Genomic DNA, 17,477 nt, shown 5'->3' with positions numbered 1-17,477 from the left:
CCACGGCCTTTCCTTTCTATTGATTCAATGAACCCAATGGAACTCTAATGTAACGTATGGGTTGGCACAGTATTATAGCGTTTAGTGTAATACTTTATAGTGCCAGCTGTAAGGTTGGGGTTCAGTTCCCACCACTGTCCATTCGGAGTTTTTACATTCTCCCATGACTGTGTTGGTTTCCTACTGATGCTCCGGTTTCCTCGCACATTCTAAAAGACATTTGTATTAGGGTTAATAAGGTTAATAATAATTATTATTAGTTAATAATCCAAGATGGCGGTGCGCCGTATCTTGCAGCGGCCACTCCGGAGCTGATTATCTGTTATTTGTGAAGCGGGGTGCCGTGCACAATCATAATCGGTTGAAAATGGACGTGGGAGCATGGAGGAACATCTGGAAATCTCCAGGAAGACCTTCTTCGTTGCTGCTGCTGCTGTGAGGTCCGGGTCTCTGCTGGGAAGAACAGGCCCCCAGTGCTCGGGGTTGCGTTGCCGATGGCTGTTGGCGGGGGCGTCCTAATACGCTCGGCAGAGGATGGTGCTCAGAGAAGCTGTGCCGGAGGGGATGGTCAGAGGCTTGGAGGTTCGATGGACTCGGAGTCCACTACGGTCAGAGCGCTTTCAGTGTGTGCTGCGTCTGTGAGGCTGGGTTTGACGGAGCTTTCATTTTGTGCTGCGTCTGCGAGGCTGAGTCAGTCGGCGCCGTGGAAGTCCATAGCGGGGGTCTTCCCTTCTGCCACCTGCATGGGATGACAAGTCTATCGGGACCCTGAGGACTTGTGGAAACTGTGTGATGGTTTCTTTTGAACTTATAGTCTTTTAACATCTTTGGACTATTTTTACTGTGCCCCTGGTCTGTCTTTTATCAATTATGCTATTGTTTGCACTGTTGTAACTATGTGGTTTTGTGCAGGTCTTGTAGCTTTAGTTTTTGGTCTTGTTTTGTCTGGTGAGATTGGAGCTCCTTTCCGGGGAACACGATATTAATACGCAGCAGCCTCTCCAGACTCTGGATTGGAGATTGCCAAACGTTATGTGGATTTTCTGGTATAGTCTGTTTTGTCATGTGCTTTTGTGATATCATTCCGGAGGAACGTTGTCTCATTTTTTAACTGCACTGCATTTGTGGTTTCTAAATGACAATAATCTGAATCTGAAGTTGTAGGTATGTTACTTTAATCAAGTCAAGTCAAGTCACTTTTATTGTCATTTCGACCATAACTGCTATGTACAGTACATAGTAAAAATGAGACAATGTTTTTCAGGACCATGGTGTTACATGCCACAGTACAAAAACTAGACTGAACTAATAAAAAAACAACACAGAGAAAAAAAGAACTACACTAAACTACAGACCTACCCAGGACTGCATAAAGTGCACAAAAACAGTGCAGGCATTACAATAAATAATAAACAGGACAATAGGGCAGTAAGGTATCAGTCCAGGCTCTGGGTATTGAGGAGTCTGATAGCTTGGGGGAAGAAACTGTAACATAGTCTGGTCGTGAGAGCCCGAATGCCTCGGTGCCTTTTCAATGTCAAAAGCATGATGACACTGATCATCTGCTGCTAGTTTGCATTCTAGACACAAACATTACATTTCACTGTACGTTTCAATGTTTTGATGTACATGTGATAAATAAAGTAGATCATTGAAACAGGTTCATTGGGAAGACTTCCTGGTTGAAGTCCTATAAGTCCCTAAGAGTTTGTGGTGCCCCCTTGGAATCCATAAAATATCCAGTGGAATATCACTAGTGTCACGAAATGAGCGCTTACCTGGAACAAAGGATGGACCGACCAATCACCAGGACTCCCAAGCATCTGCCTGGCTGAGTAGATATTTAAAGGAAGATCAAGGAACAAAGTATTTTCATCAGTAGTGCTCAAGTTCAAGTTCATTGGCATTCAACCATATACACGTATGCCACCAAACAAAACAATGTTCTTCTGGGCTAAGGTGCACAATACAGTACATATAACTCACACACAACAGATAAAGTTGTAATACCACAAATTAATTAACAAATAATAAAATATATTGCAAGAGATTGACATTTAGCGTAAGATGCATTTATGACACAAATTAAAAAGTAAACAGTGTAACACTACTGGCATTTCATATCTGATGAGACCTATTTGGTGGCAGGGAGCTCAGTAGACTTATGGACTGGGGGAAGAAGCTGTCCCCATCCTGACAGTTCTTATCCTCATGCAACAGTGCCTCCTGCCTGATGGTGGTGGTGGTCGGGCGGTTGGGCAGGGGCAGAGGAGGTGTCAAAGTGATTATGGGATAGATGTGAGGGATTCTTGACAAGGTGACAATGCCTGCTGTCAATGTTAGCATGGAAACAAACTGTAACATTTTGGATAATATCATTGAGGCACAGCATGCAGATGAGAATTAGACTGTGTGCTACGATGAATATATATATATATATATATTTTATTCTTGTCATTACATGAAACATTTTTCACATGAATTATACTTACATTACTCGTTTGAAAGGAACATTCAGTGCAGATGCTCTCTTCTGATACTACAATGATGAGAATTAAGGGAAATGTGGAATGAATTATTTGCCATCTGTTTACTGGGTACGGCTCATATTTTAAGCTTTCGCTTTTTTTTAACAATAATTTCCAGGAGACATCTTTTATTTGGCAGAAACCCTTTACCGTGGGTGGTATGGTACAGTAGTCATTAGCACAATGCTTTACAGCATCAGCAACCTGGGTTCCATTCTCGCTGCTGTCTTTAAGAAGTTTGTACGTTCTCTCTGTGACAGTGTGGGTTTGCTCCAGCTTCCTTCCACAGTCCAAAGATGTACCGGTTGGTAGGACATTGTAAACTGTCTCGTGATTAGACCAGGGTTAAATTGGGGGTTGCTGGCCAGTGCAGCTCAAAGGGACTGAAGGGTCTATATGCACTGCTTCTCAATAAATACATAAATAAATCTTTCTATTTTTGGATATAAGTCCTCTGTAACTAATTCCTCACTGATGCTTTCCTAGAGTCAATTCCAGACATTTCATTATAACCTTGGTACTGGAAAGTAACATATTCCTACAGAAAAAAAAATGGTATCCTTTTTGAATGGCAAATTAAACAATGCATGTTGTATTTTTGCTTTTTTGGTCATTTCAATTTTCAGATACAAATGGGTTATTACATTTCTCCTTATTTTTTCTTCCCAATATGGGAATCAGTGAAAAAGTAAGCATTTTATACATCAATAATTGAGCTTGAAGGAATAGTGGTGAGGTCCCTGCTGAACCAAAGTACATCTATAATGTTGTTGGGTGGGAGTTCCATGGCTTAAACCCAGTGGCAATGTAAGAATGGTGGCAAATTTCAATGGCAAGATGGTGCGCACCTTGGATGAAATCTTATGGGTAATGGAGGTTCCATACCCCGCTTGCTCTACCTTTCATACTGATAGAGGTTTCAGATTTGGAGTAACTTATTTGAGTAACTGCAGTGTATATTGTAGTGGTTCTATGCAGCAGTGTGGGAAAGAAAGAGCTTTCAGCCTGGTAGACTGGATGCCAATCAAATGGGCTGCCTTGTCTTGGAGGGTGTTGAGGTCATGAAAGTCTTGGAGGATGTCTTGTATCTGCACTCAGCTAGGCAATCAGAAAGTGCTCCATCACATACTGTAGCTGACTTAGGCCTTACAGGTGCTGCGGAGTCCTTGCAGTATTCGGAGGTGAATCGCTCACTGCAGGACACTCAGCATTTGTGAATCTCTTGTGATTGAACAGACACATTTCTGATTAATGATGACTCCAAGGATGTAAAATTGCCAACAAATATCAAGGGCTGATCTTCTTTTATCGTGGATGATCGGCTCCTGCATAAATGCAGCTTGCCATTTTGCTTTCTGTGATGGTGTCAAGGTCTTCCTGCTTGTTGCTGTAAGGACTAGTTCATTTGTTAAGAAGTTGTGAATAGTCCTGAACCAATGAGCATTCCTATGCAGCTGGGAGGGAGGTAAGGGGCTCGTTTTGCTGCTGTTATTTTGTTGCCTGTTGTGCTCTGTCCTCGTGAATGGTCTCAGCCTGAAACATCAACTGTTTATTCCCATCCATGGATGCTGCCTGACCTGCTGAGTTCCTTCAGCACATTGTGGGTATTGCTCTAGATTTCCAACATTGGCAGCTCCTCTTGTGTCTATGTGTTCTGTGTTGTTCTGCTGAGCATTATGGACATGCTATGTTGGCATCGGAATATGTGGTGACTCTTGCAGGCTGCCCCCAGCACAGCCTCGGGTGTGTTAGTTGTTAATGTAAATCACACGTTTCACTGAATGCTTCAATGTATACATGATCAATAAACTTGAATCTTGACTCTGACCTTATAAAGAATGAAAGGTCATTGATAAAGCAATTGGAGGTGGTTTGGCTGATGAATCCAATCAGCAGAAGTCCTCCCAAACAACATATAAATTCAGTGTGTAAAGTATCTGTGGAGGCAAGAAAGATGCGTCAAAGCAGATTGTGCATCCTGGTTAGGAGGGAAGATCAAAGAATTCCTGTATATCAAATTGCTGGTGAACTGGAAGATAATAGATAGAACCAGATGATGTGGTGGGGGTGGGGGGAGGAATGATGAACCGATGGAGTCAGGTGGGCAGGGAGAAAAAATGGGAAAAAAAATTGAAGAAAAGGAGAAAAAGTCTGGGTGGACTTTAGGGAATCGGAAAGGAAGGTAGGGGATTAAATTAAATTGGAAAATTTGGTGTTCATACCATTGGATCCTCCTGCGATTGGGATGATTAGTCACCAACAATCATAATTCAGGTGGTTACATCACTGTCTGGTATGGAGGGACCACCACACAGGATCAGAAAAAGCAGAATGTTGTAAACTCATCCAGCTCCATCATGGCCACTAACCTCCCCTACATCAAGGACATCTTCAAAAGGCGACACTTCAAAAAGGCGCATCCATCATTAAGGACATCCATCACCCAGCACATTCCCTTTTCTTATTGCTACCATCAAGAGAAGCTTGAATACACACACTTAATGTTTCAGAAATAGCTTCTTTCTCTCCACCTTCAGTTATCTGAATGGACAGTGAATACCTCACAATTTTTTTCTATATTTGTGCATATCTTATTTAATTATATTATAAAATTAAATATATAAAATTGCAATGTATAGTTTTTATTATTATGTATTATAATATACTAACGCGGTAAAACAGATTTCATATCATATGCCAATGATATTAAACCTGATTATGAATCATCTTCCTTTCTATGAGATGTGGCTTCAGCTATTGGAGAGTTAACCTTCCTTCCTATTGACCTCAATTTTTGCAGTTTCTTGATGTCACAGTTAGTCAGCTGATAACCTGATGTGAAGGAGGAACATTCTCACCTCTCCTCTGGAATGCAGCCCTTTTGGTCCAGGTTCAGACCAATGCTGAGATGAAATTTGGAGTGAGCAGTCATGAAAAACCCAAAATTATATTGTTGAGGGGGCTATTGGGAAGTAGACGATAATATTATCACTTTCTTAAAGATTAAAGAAGATTACTTTATTTGTCACATTGAAATATCAAAATATGCAGTGAAATACATCATTTGCGTCAAACCAAATTAGTGAAGATTATGCTGTCAGCCTACAAGTTTTGCCAGGATTTCAGTGCCAATGTAGCACGCATATTATTTACTAACCCTAACCATATATCTTCAGAATTAGGGATGAAACTGGAGCACCCAGAAGGAATCCACAGGGAGAATGTACAAACTCCTGACAGCCAGTGGCAGGAATGGAAACCCGATCTAACAGATGCAGTACAGTAATGTGTTGCACTAACTGTAATGCTACCAAGCTGCTCTTTCTTCAATTTGCTCAGAGTAAACTGATTAAACAGTTAACTGTCACACACACAAAATGCTGGTGGAACGCAGCAGGCCAGGCAGCATTTATAGGGAGAAGTACAGTCGATGTTTTGGGACAACACCCTTCGTCAGGACCAACTGAAAGAAAAGATAGTAAGAGATTTCAAACTGGAGGGGGGAAGGGGGAAATCCAAAATGATAGGAGAAGACCGGAGGGGGTGGGATGAAGCTAAGAGCTGGAAAGGTGATTGGCGAAAGGGATACAGAGCTGGAGAAGGGAAAGGATCATGGGACGGGAGGCCTAGGGAGAAAGAAAGGGGGAGGGGAGCACCAGAGGAAGATGGAGAACAGGCAGAGTGATAGGCAGAAAGAGAAAAAAAAGGAGGGGGAAAAAAACTAAATATATCAGGGATGGGGTAAGAAGGGGAGGAGGGGCATTAACGGAAGTTAGATAAATCAATGTTCATGTCATCAGATTGGAGGCTACCCAGACGGAATATAAGGTGTTGTTCCTCCAACCTGAGTGTGGAGGAGGCCATGGATAGACGTATCAGAATGGGAATGGAACGTGGAATTAAAATGCGTGGCCACTGGGAGATCCTGCTTTTTCTGGTGGACCGAGCGTAGGTGTTCAGCGAAATGGTCTCCCAGTCTGCGTCGGGTCTCACCAATATATAAAAGGCCACACCGGGAGCACCGGACGCAGTATACCACACCAGCCGACTCACAGGTGAAGTGTCGCCTCACCTGGAAGGACTGTCTGGGGCCCTGAATGGTGGTGAGGGAGGAAGTGTAAGGGCAGGTGTAGCACTTGTTCCGCTTACAAGGATAAGTGCCAGGAGGGAGATCGGTGGGAAGGGATGGGGTGGGGGAACAAATGGACAAGGGAGTCGTGTAGGAATTGATCCCTGTAGAAAGCAGAAAGAGAGGGGGAGGGAAAGATATGCTTAGTAGTGGGATCCCATTGGAGGTGGCAGAAGTTACGGAGAATTATATGTTGGACCTGGAGGCTGGTGGGGTGGTAGGTGAGGACAAGGGGAACCCTATCCCGAGGGGGGTGGTGGGCGGATGGGGTGAGAGCAGATGTGCGTGAAATGGGAGAGATGCGTTTGAGAGCAGAGTTGATGGTGGAGGAAGGGAAGCCCCTTTGTTTAAAAAAGGAAGACATCTCCTTTGTCCTGGAATGAAAAGCCTCATCCTGAGAGCAGATGCGGTGGAGACGGAGGAATTGTGAGAAGGGAATGGCATTTTTGCAAGACACAGGGTGGGAAGAGGAATAGTCCAGGTAGCTGTGAGAGTCAGTAGGCTTATATTAGATATCAGTAGATAAGCCGTCTCCCGAGATGGAGACAGAAAGATCAAGAAAGGGGAGGGAGGTATCAGAAATGGACCAGGTAAATTTGAGGGCAGGGTTTGCCAATCACCTTTCCAGTTCTTAGCTTCACCCCATCCCTTCCTGTCTTCTCCTATCATTTCGCATTTCCCCCTCCCCCTCCTACTTTCAAATCTCTTACTATCTTTTCTTTCAGTTAGTCCTGACGAAGGGTCTCGGCCCGAAACATCGACTGTGCTTCTTCCTATAGATGCTGCCTGGCCTGTTGTGTTCCACCAGCATTTTGTGTGTGTTGCTTGCCTTTCCAGCATCTGCAGATTTCCTCGTGTTTGCATTTTCAAACAGTTAACTGTTGTTGGTTTATCTGAACAGAATATTTCTGGGAAATCATCCACATATTCAAATAGATGTCAGTGTCATAATTGGCAAGAGATATGAATAACTTCACAGTGCAAACTTTTAATGTTACAAGCAGGGTGTGTCTGGTCCTATCCCAATTACTGGTGCTGTCAGCCATTTCTTGATGGAGCAAATCGAGCTGACGAGTATCAGGCTTTTGTGATACTGTGGATCTTGAGAACTGGTTCAGCTACTAACTGTTGGCGGTACATGATCAAAATCAGAATCAGGTTAACATCACTAAGAAATTTGCTGTTTTACAGCAGCAATGCTTAAAAACAACTATAAATTACAATAGGAAATATATAAATGAAATATTAAATTAAATGTAGTGTGAAAAGAGAGCAAAAATCGTGAAGCAACATTCATGGATTGTTTCATTGTCCATTCAGAAATCCGATGGCGGAGGGGAGAAAGCTGATCCAAAAATATTGAGAGTGTGTCTTCAGGCTCCTGTATCTCAGCTTCAAGTATGTGCATTTGGATAACAAAAATATTAATATACAGTATATGTTTCCAATGCAAGGCCAACTGATCATGAGCTGATTAGATATTCAGGACAAAAATTGTCTGTTCTTCCCAGACAGTGCAATTCCCCCAGCAGGAATTACAAATGACAAAGCAGTCAAAATATTAAGTGAAAAATAAGAAAAGGTTGTGGCCTAGAAATCACTTCAGAATATTTTTAAAGCATCGCATGGGTACAAGTCTGACCCCTGTACCCAAGTAGAAAGAGACTCATTCTCAGATTCCATGTGAATTTTCAGGAGAAACTGCCTGTTGCAATGTGGCATCTGTGGAAACACTCCACATTCTGATCAGTCACTGCTCCAATGCAAGCCCCAGGAGGGTGGGAGATGGCAAAGTCACAGAGTTGTATGGTGAGGAAATGGGCGTTCCAGCTAGCAACATTCCTGCCAATCTTGTTTTCCCATTGAGGGCCATGACAATATACAGCATGGGAACAAGCCCTTTGACCCAACTGATCCAAGGATACTTCCTGAGCTAGACCCGTCTGCCTACATTTGGCCCATAGCCCCTCCAGACCTTTCCTATTCACACATTTGGCTAAATGTCTTTAAAACGCTCATCTCTTCCTTTGTTTATTCCATGTACGCACCACCCTCTTTTGAAAAACCTGCATCTTTGTTCTCCTTAAATCTTTCCTGACTCACCTTAAGCCTATGCCCTCTCTCGTTTTAGGTACCACTACCCTTGAAAAATGACGGTGACCACTCAGTTTTTCTATGTTATTCATGATTTTATAAACTCCTACAGCCTCCTTTTCTCCCAGGAAAATATTCCCAGCCTATCCAGTCATTCTTTGTAACTCTAGCCCTCCAGTCATAGCAACACCCCTTGGAAACTTGTCTGCACCCTCTAGCTTAATCATATCCTTCCTATAGTATAGTGACCAGAATTGCACACAATATTTCAGGTGCATTCTCGCCAAAATCTTATACAGTACTGTGCAAATGTCTTTGGGCACATATACTATTTAACTGGGGTTCCTTAAGACTTTTGCACAGTACTGTAGTAATTTTGCAAATTGCACTGTACTGCTGCCACACAAAGAAAAACAAATTTCATGACATATCTGAGTGATGATAAACCTGATTCTGATACGGGTCTCTATTGTGGATTGAGAGTGGGAAGGAGACAGGGAGAGGGGAATCACGGTTGGGAAAAAGGGAAAGGAGAGGGAAGCACCAAAGGGACATTCAGTAATGAACAATAAACCAATTGTTTGAAATCAGATGATCTTGCCTAGTGTCTCAAGGCTGGGTATGTCAACATCTGAGCTACCACCTGCCTTTGATACTCCTCTGCCACCTGTCCCACACCCTTCCTATGACATTCCACCCTCGCCATTCCTAACTTCCTTTGCTCCCATCAGATTTAAAAACACTCTTTCCTCTCCATGTTGATAAAAATCTCAGGCACAGTACTGTACAGCTACAGCATGTCATTCCAAATCTTGTGCCCTTATCCATGAAGATTGCAAGGGGCACAAGTTTGACTGGGCATCAGTGAAAGTCATGGCACAAGCAAGGACATGGCTTGTAAGAAAATTCTTAGAAGCATGGTTTTCCACTAACAAGTCTATAAACACATTGTAGACTTCGATCCCATTTATAAGCCAATGCGGGCAAAATTCCAGACAACACACAAAGTTTGCAAGCAACCAATCAGTGATGAGACCCCATCCCAATGTCAAAACTGAGTTTCCATAATGATGACCAAGCAACTAATTGATAAGTATATAAAGGCCAGGTATTCGGAGGACACACCTTAAGCTTACAGAGCACTGATGATGTCTCCTTATATGGTGATGAAATGTTTGCCAAGCTCAGAGAACAACCCAACCCAATTATTTATTTATTTACTGAAATACAATGTGGACTGATACCAACTTACTGCCCTATTGTCTTGTTTATTATTTATTATAATGCCTGCACTGTTTTGTGCACTTCATGCAGTCCTGGATAGGTCTGTAGTCTAGTTTTTTTTTCTGTGTTGTTTTTACGTAATCAGTGTAGTTTTTGTACTGTTTCATGTAACACCATGGTCCTGAAGAACGTTGTTTCAGTTTTACTGTGTACTGTACCAGCAGTTATGGTCGAAATGACAATAAAAAGTGACTTGACTTGACCTGAATTTGGTCCCTATCATCCTTTTTACACCTGCATGGTAAATGAAAAAAGGACCCATTTTATACTTTTCCAATCCAAAATCTAGATTTATTTATCTAAATTCTATTTGCCCCGAAAGGACAATGATTCATGGAGACTTGGACCAATACTTGGGAAGTGAATCAACCTAAAGTCCACTTGGAACAAATGGACACTTTGTGTCATCGATTTTAATCATTGTACAGTTCTACAATGTTCAGCCACCATCGTCTCAGCTGAACACTACAGAACTTATTTTATTTCAGTTTATTGAAGATGGTAATTGATCTATCTTTCTTCATCTGCAGATCCATAGAATTATAAGACCGTAGGATATAAGAGCAGAATTTGGTGATTTGTCCCATCGAGTCTGCTCCGTTATTCCATCATGGCTGATTTATTATCCATCTTAACCCCATTCTCCTGCCTTCTCCCCATAACCTTTGACACCCTGACAAACCCATCATCCTCCATTTTAAATATATCCATTGTATATTTTTTATAATTATAAATGTAAATATCTAGTTAGTATTGCTTAAAACTTACCAGAGTGATATATTACCTTTTTATTTTGAAACTAACGTAATGCATAACTAATGGCACTCAGAATCAGAATAAAAAGGTATAGAGGTCAGCGTACATTTATTAACTCAAGGTTGATCAAATGGTCTCCTCACATTTAGATTATTTCCGGCATCAAGTCCTGGATAAATATGATATCATCTCTCTTTGTTTGTTTTGGCAACCTCACAATTAACAACATATTTTGATAACATACACTCCTGCCCAAAGCTGCAATTTCCACGACCTTCTCAACCTCCTATTTCCTTTGAGAAAACAACCCACCTTTCTCCCTTCCTCTCTTGAAGATGATGATCTCAGTTTAAGTGCAATTCAAAGGGCATGGGCATTCCTCTGGTACTTTGCCCGAGTCTCCATTGTTCATGGGTATAATTCAACCCTTGGCCATGGTTGTTAAACCACAGCTGACCGCCCCAGGAGCACACTTTCCATTATAGATGATTGAATAGAAATCAGGAACTGCTGTTTTCTTTGCCTTCTTGAACTCTGGCTAATTGTCACCACTCAAATTATTCACATGCAATGGGGCCATCCCTGTATAATCTCAGGAAAAGAGTTAAAGGTTTTACAGGGACATTGGCTGGAGAAGTTTAAGGGGTATAAGGTTTAAGATGGTGCAGTGTGGTTCACCTCATTACACTCCTTAAAGCTATGAACTTACTTACTTACCTCCCGTTATGCCACTAGCATTTAGGGCAGCAACGAGGGTCTTCCTTCATTGTGCCAAAAGCTTCCTTTTGATTTTCACTACTGTCAGCCATACAAGTCCTGGGTGGAGTCTCAGGAATACTTATCACACTCATATGTACAATAGAAGAACTTTTCATTGCTGTTTCCATAACAGCTTTGCTTTACCAGTCAGGGTTGTAGCCCTAAGCTGAGCCCCCAAACTTGGAGGATTAGAGGACCATTTTAGTTGGGCCTCTACCCTTTGATATGTTTGGCATGGGTGACCTTACCAAGGGCCAAAGCATAAAGCCCTGACTCCAGCCAACATAGTTCTCCCGGACATTGAGGCACAGAAACCTCCAAACCACTACAAGGCTGTGGTCCTCTTGGAGGATAAAGCTATGAAAGGTAAATATACATAGAAAAGGGACGGGCAAAATGCTTACCTAGTAAAGCTCGTCTAATTATGGCTTTACTTCGGCATCCTGCATGTTTCCATGACTTGTTGTTCCATTGTCATCCAAACATCTTCAACAGCCTTAAATATATTCAATTGTTCTGCTTCCACACTTCTGTGGAGCTAGAGTATTCCAAAGATTTATGATACTTTGTGTGAAGAAACTTCTCTTTAAACCACTTTAACTGCGTGACCTCTTATTCTTATAGCCCATGGTTATAAATTCCTCTCCCAAGGAAAACATCCATAGTGGTGCAGCAGTTAACACTGCTGCCTAGTGGCTCCTTTCTCCAGGTTTGATCCTAACTTCAGATGCTGAAAGTGTGGAGTATATAAACCCTCATGACCATGTGGGTTTTCTTGAGTTCTCCAAGTTCCTATCACGTCCCAAGGCATAAATTACCCCTGCTATAGTTTGTATTTATAGCATCAGTCTGGAGGAATAATCATTTTGTTCTCTTTTACACTGTGTACTGGAAATGACATGGAGCAATCTTGAACTTTGAATCTTGTGCGAGAGAACAGCTTCTCGGATAATAGTGGGAGAAGGGATTCCTCTGTGAACCAGTACAAATGGGATGATTGGTCTAACCCTGTGTCATGAGGCACATGAATATTGAGTATGAAAATTAAACAGGGAACGTAGATCACAGATTTCAGTGCATGTTGTGATAAGTAGTCATTACTGATAATCAAAAGTATTAAGAAGTAGAGAAAAGCATTTTTTTAAATCCACGCTAGAGTCAAAGAGTCATAGAAAAGCATAGCAAAGAATCAGGCCCTTCAGTCCATCTAGCTCGTGCCGATCCATTTAAACTGCCTAGTCCCATCGACCTGCACTGGAACCATGGCTCTCCATACCCCTACCATTCAAGTACCTATCCAAGTTGCAGGAGTAGTACCCACTATTCCATTTCAGAAATTTCCCAGACTGTGCTGAAGGACTGGAATCCTATCCCACAAGTGGGAGATTTTATTAGCTCTATTTTAACTTCTTTCCCCAAACTTCTTAGCTCTATTAACACAAATAGATGTTCTAGGTGGGTTGGAAAGGTCACGAGCTAGAGAAGAAGGAATCTGATAGTTGACCATGGAAGAAAGGGAAGGAGGAGGGCAGCAGGGGGAGGTGTAGCTCTCACTCTTTGTGACCACAACATCACTGATGTAAAGAAGAGCATAAAGTTCTAACCTGTCCAAAATCTCCCTACGCAGTAACTCAGACTGGTAGTATTTTGGTAAATCTTCTTAGCTCTCTTTTCAATTTAATGATGCCTTTTCTACAACAGAGTGACTAAAACAATCACTAATTTCTATACAGATGTATTACAGGATTCCATAAGTTATTAAACAAACTATACAACTGAATTCCATTTTGGTCTAGGTTACTGCACTAATGATTGAAATGAGCTTTAGTGGAATCTGGAGTAAAATGCCACAGAATCTTATGAGATCCTAAATGCAGTTTAAACTTATTTTACCTAATTTAAATGTTTAAAAAGGATTTTACCCCTGCCGCTCTTTATACATTAGTTTTCCTGATTGCAGCACTGATATGTTCATTGGTAAGCTCTCTACTGAAGAACACAGTTGAAGTTGCTAACAGGTATGAAGCAATCAATGGTAATATATCATCTTGCAGGATGAGAGAAAATCAAAGTTCGGCTTCCAGTCTCAAACCAGTGACTACAAGTATTTTTAAAGAAAGCATGACAGCTGAGATTTGCATAATTTGTGAGCAATAGAAAGAGTAAGACAGTAGGAAATGAATTGAAACAATTAAAATGTTATCAGTGCTGCCACAAAAGGGGATTTCTGGAGGGATGGTGTTAATATTTTATATTACAGTTTTCTGGCTATTTCTAGGCTACGTTTATAGTAGTGTAGAAGTGCACTAAAGCATTTAATGGAATTCCGTCAATGCTCACATTAGTGCAAGGGCAATAAAGAGAAGTCAATAAGTTTTTAGCACCAATAGGTCATGCCTCACAAATCCAGTGAAATTCTTGTGAAGGGGATTGAACTCCGTGATGAGGGCATTCCACCGTGCAGAATTTATATGTTCTTTGGAAAGATAAGGTTTTTAAAGGACACTGAAGCTCAAGGGAACTTAGCTGACTTAATTCAAAGCTGGCTTTGCAAAAGTAAGTTGAAGGCCTGATACATGGAAGCACTTCCCATGTATCAGACATCTTAAAAAAAAAGCAATTCCTGATATAGTCAAACCACCCTATCTTGCACTAACAATCACTCCATGGGTCAAAGTGATTTAGATCACAGTACTTCCCCATTCTGATGTTCAGTTTAAACAACTGAACCTCTTGACCGTGTCTGCATGCTTTTATGTATTGAGTTGCTGCCGCAGGATTGGCTAATTAGATATTTGCATTAACAAGCAGGTATACAAGTGGTCATTAAATGTACCTGAGCAATTTGTTTGGAGGCATGAATTTCAATCCCCCACCTCAGCATAGTGGCACAATTGATAGAGCTACTGTCTCACAGCTCTAGCAACACAGGTTCAATCCTCATCTCTGGTTTTGGTCAGTGTAGAGTTTGCAAGTTTTCACTATGATTGCATAGGTTTTCTCTGAGCACTCTAGTTTAATCCCAAAGACATGCATGTTGGCAGGATTAATTCCCACATTAATAATCCCAACTGTGTAGGAGAGTAATAGCATACAGGGAAAGGTGACAAGATGTGAATAAAAATAAAACGAAATTCATATTAATGGATGTTTGTTGGTTGTCATATACTCAAAAGGCCAAAGGGTCTATTTCTGTTTTGTATAACTAAATTCAAGTCATTCATGAAATGTAAATTAATTACCGTAGATGTCGGATTATAAGCCGCTACTTTTTTCCCACATTTTGAACAGCTTTGAACTCTGCGGCCTTTAATATGAAGCGGCTAATGCATGATTTTTTTTCATGCCGCCAAAAACATTTTGCCTCGTAACAGTAGACCAATAAAATTGATGAGTAGTTCACAGAGGTCCAATGAAATTGTACGATAAATCAAGCGCACTTAAATTAAATTATTGTAAATCAGTCATTTGTACTCACCCTCATCAACATGGAAAACACTCGAAGAAAAGCATTGTGCTGCCTTTATGGCAGTTATTTAGTTTATAATATTTTCGCTTAGTAATTCATTTTCTAGTTAAAGTTAGAAGTGTTTTAACTATATTTGTTTTCTGTACTACATTGCGGGATGCTATGACGTCACACCCGGTTTCGCCGCGTCTTGTGGGAAAAATGCCGTTTGCGATAAACGGGACGGCGGGGGGCGAGCGGCGGAGCGGCATTAGATCTGAGCGAACGCTGCTTTTAAGTTAAAGGCGATCAATAACTTTTCCTGGTAGGCTGCAGTATATATATTTTTTACCAGTCGTTAGGAGATATTGGAATGTTGTTCAGTAAAAAAGTATACGCAACGTATATTTAAAAGTAGCCGCGTTACAGGCACGGTTCGAAAAAAAGCATTTGCAATATGTATTTGTTTATGTTACCATATGGATTTAATTAAAAGTTAAAAAATCCTCACGTGTAATATCTTTCTGTGTAAATATCTCATATTACAACGTGGGACACCTGCGGCCGAAAATCCGGTGCGGCCGAAAATCCGGTGCGGCCTGTACAAGTAAAAAATTGATTTTCTTTCTAAAATTAGAGCCAGCGGCTTTTAATCAGGTACGCTCTGTAGTCCGGAATCTACAGGCAAGGATAGCCATGAAATGAATGAATTGACATCGCAACCTAACCATTTTATTAATGTCTATTCAACAAGTCTAATGCAGTAGAACATTGACTTCATACTCAAACTAGGTAGCAAGAGGAATAGTAATAAATTATGGCCTTGCAAGTGATATCTGCAACTTGTGGATGAATTTTTAAATGTTTTTAAGGTCAGCTCATAAGAGTGCTGCATTCCAGGAAGGTGCTGAAAAGTTGTACCATTGCTTTTCATAGATTTACCCCATTCAGTAACTAATTTTAGGTGGGTTTGCTGGCTGTGCATGTTGGTGGCTTGTATCTGCTGTAGTTTAGAATCTAGATGTGGAGAGGTTGTTTCCCCTTCTGGAAGAATCTAGAATTATGGATTGATTTTTCAATAGAAAGAGTGGCCCATTACGAAAAAAAAATTGAGCTTTTATTTTTCTCCATTGACCATGAGTATTTGCAATTTTCTTTCTCAAACAGCAATGGAAATAGAGCCTTTAAACATTTTTCATATTTCTCAAGACTTAGCAGGAGGCCATTTTGCCTATCAGGTCTATGTGGTAGTGTGGTGATGCACCTAGTAGAGCCATTTCCTATCTTAATGTCAGATCGCCTTGTTTAATCTCATCCCAGTGGTGTTTTATGGATTTTGCACTTTCTTTAAGTGTCTGCATGGGTTCCAGGTTCTCCATTTCCCTCTGCAGATGCTGCCTGACTTGCTGAGTTCCTCTAACTTGCTTAAGCAGATTATTTATTCAAAAATGTATCATGTTGTGAAGGACCCATGTGATGTATAACCAATATTGTACCTCTCATCAACTCTTCTCTTCAAGAGATGCATTGGGTTATTGAACCATGGCCAAGGTGCATTTCCTCCATGATTCCTTTGTCTGTCCATGCCTCCCCACTAACCTCCCACCTGGCTCATATCCCTGCAAGCAGCTATCACCATTCACCTCCTCCCTCTCTCCATTCAGGTCCCCAAACTGTCTTCCAGATGAGGCAACACTTCACCCGTGGATCTGCTGGGGTTATCTATTGTGTCCGGTGCTCCCGATGTGGCCTTCTCCGCCTTGGTGAGACCTGTTGTAAATTGGGAGAACTCTTCATCAAGCACCTCCGCTCTATCCGCCAAAATTGGAACTTCCCAGTGACCAAACATTTTAATTCCGAATCTTATTCCCATTCCGACATGTCAGTCCATGGCCTCCTCTTGTGCCACGATGAGGCCATCCTTAAGTAGGAGGAGCATCACCATATTCCATCTGGGTAGCCTCCAACCTGATGGAATGAATATCAATTTTTCCTTCCGGTAAAAAAAAAATCCCACTCCCCTTCTTTCTTCTTCTATTCCCTACTCTGGGCCCTTACCTCTTCTCACCTGCCTATCACCTCCCCCTGGGACCTCTCCTCCTCTTTCCCATTCTCATATGATCCACTCTCCTCTCCTATCAGATTCCTTACTCTCCAACCCTTTACCTTTCCCACCCACCTGGCTTTACCAATCACCTTCAAGCTATCCTTCTTCCTCTGCCCCCACCGTTTGGTTCTGTCATCTTCCCCCTTCCCTTCCAGTCCTGAAAAAGGATCTTGGTCCGAAATGTTGTCTGTTTATTCATCTCCATAGATGTTGTCTGACCTGCTGAGTTCCTACAGCAGTTTGAGTGTGTGGTGCATTTCCTCAGTCTCCAAAAGTAATTTTTGGTGCCCTTTGCCCCTACCAACAATGTCAAAACTACAGAGGAAGGAATCATTGCAGCTGCTTTGGCACTAGACTTTATAGTTTCATGAT

The sequence above is a fragment of the Hemitrygon akajei genome, chromosome 6 (assembly GCF_048418815.1).
Source record: "Hemitrygon akajei chromosome 6, sHemAka1.3, whole genome shotgun sequence".
Taxonomy (NCBI): Eukaryota; Metazoa; Chordata; class Chondrichthyes; order Myliobatiformes; family Dasyatidae; genus Hemitrygon; species Hemitrygon akajei.
Note: the sequence above shows the minus strand (reverse complement) of the source record.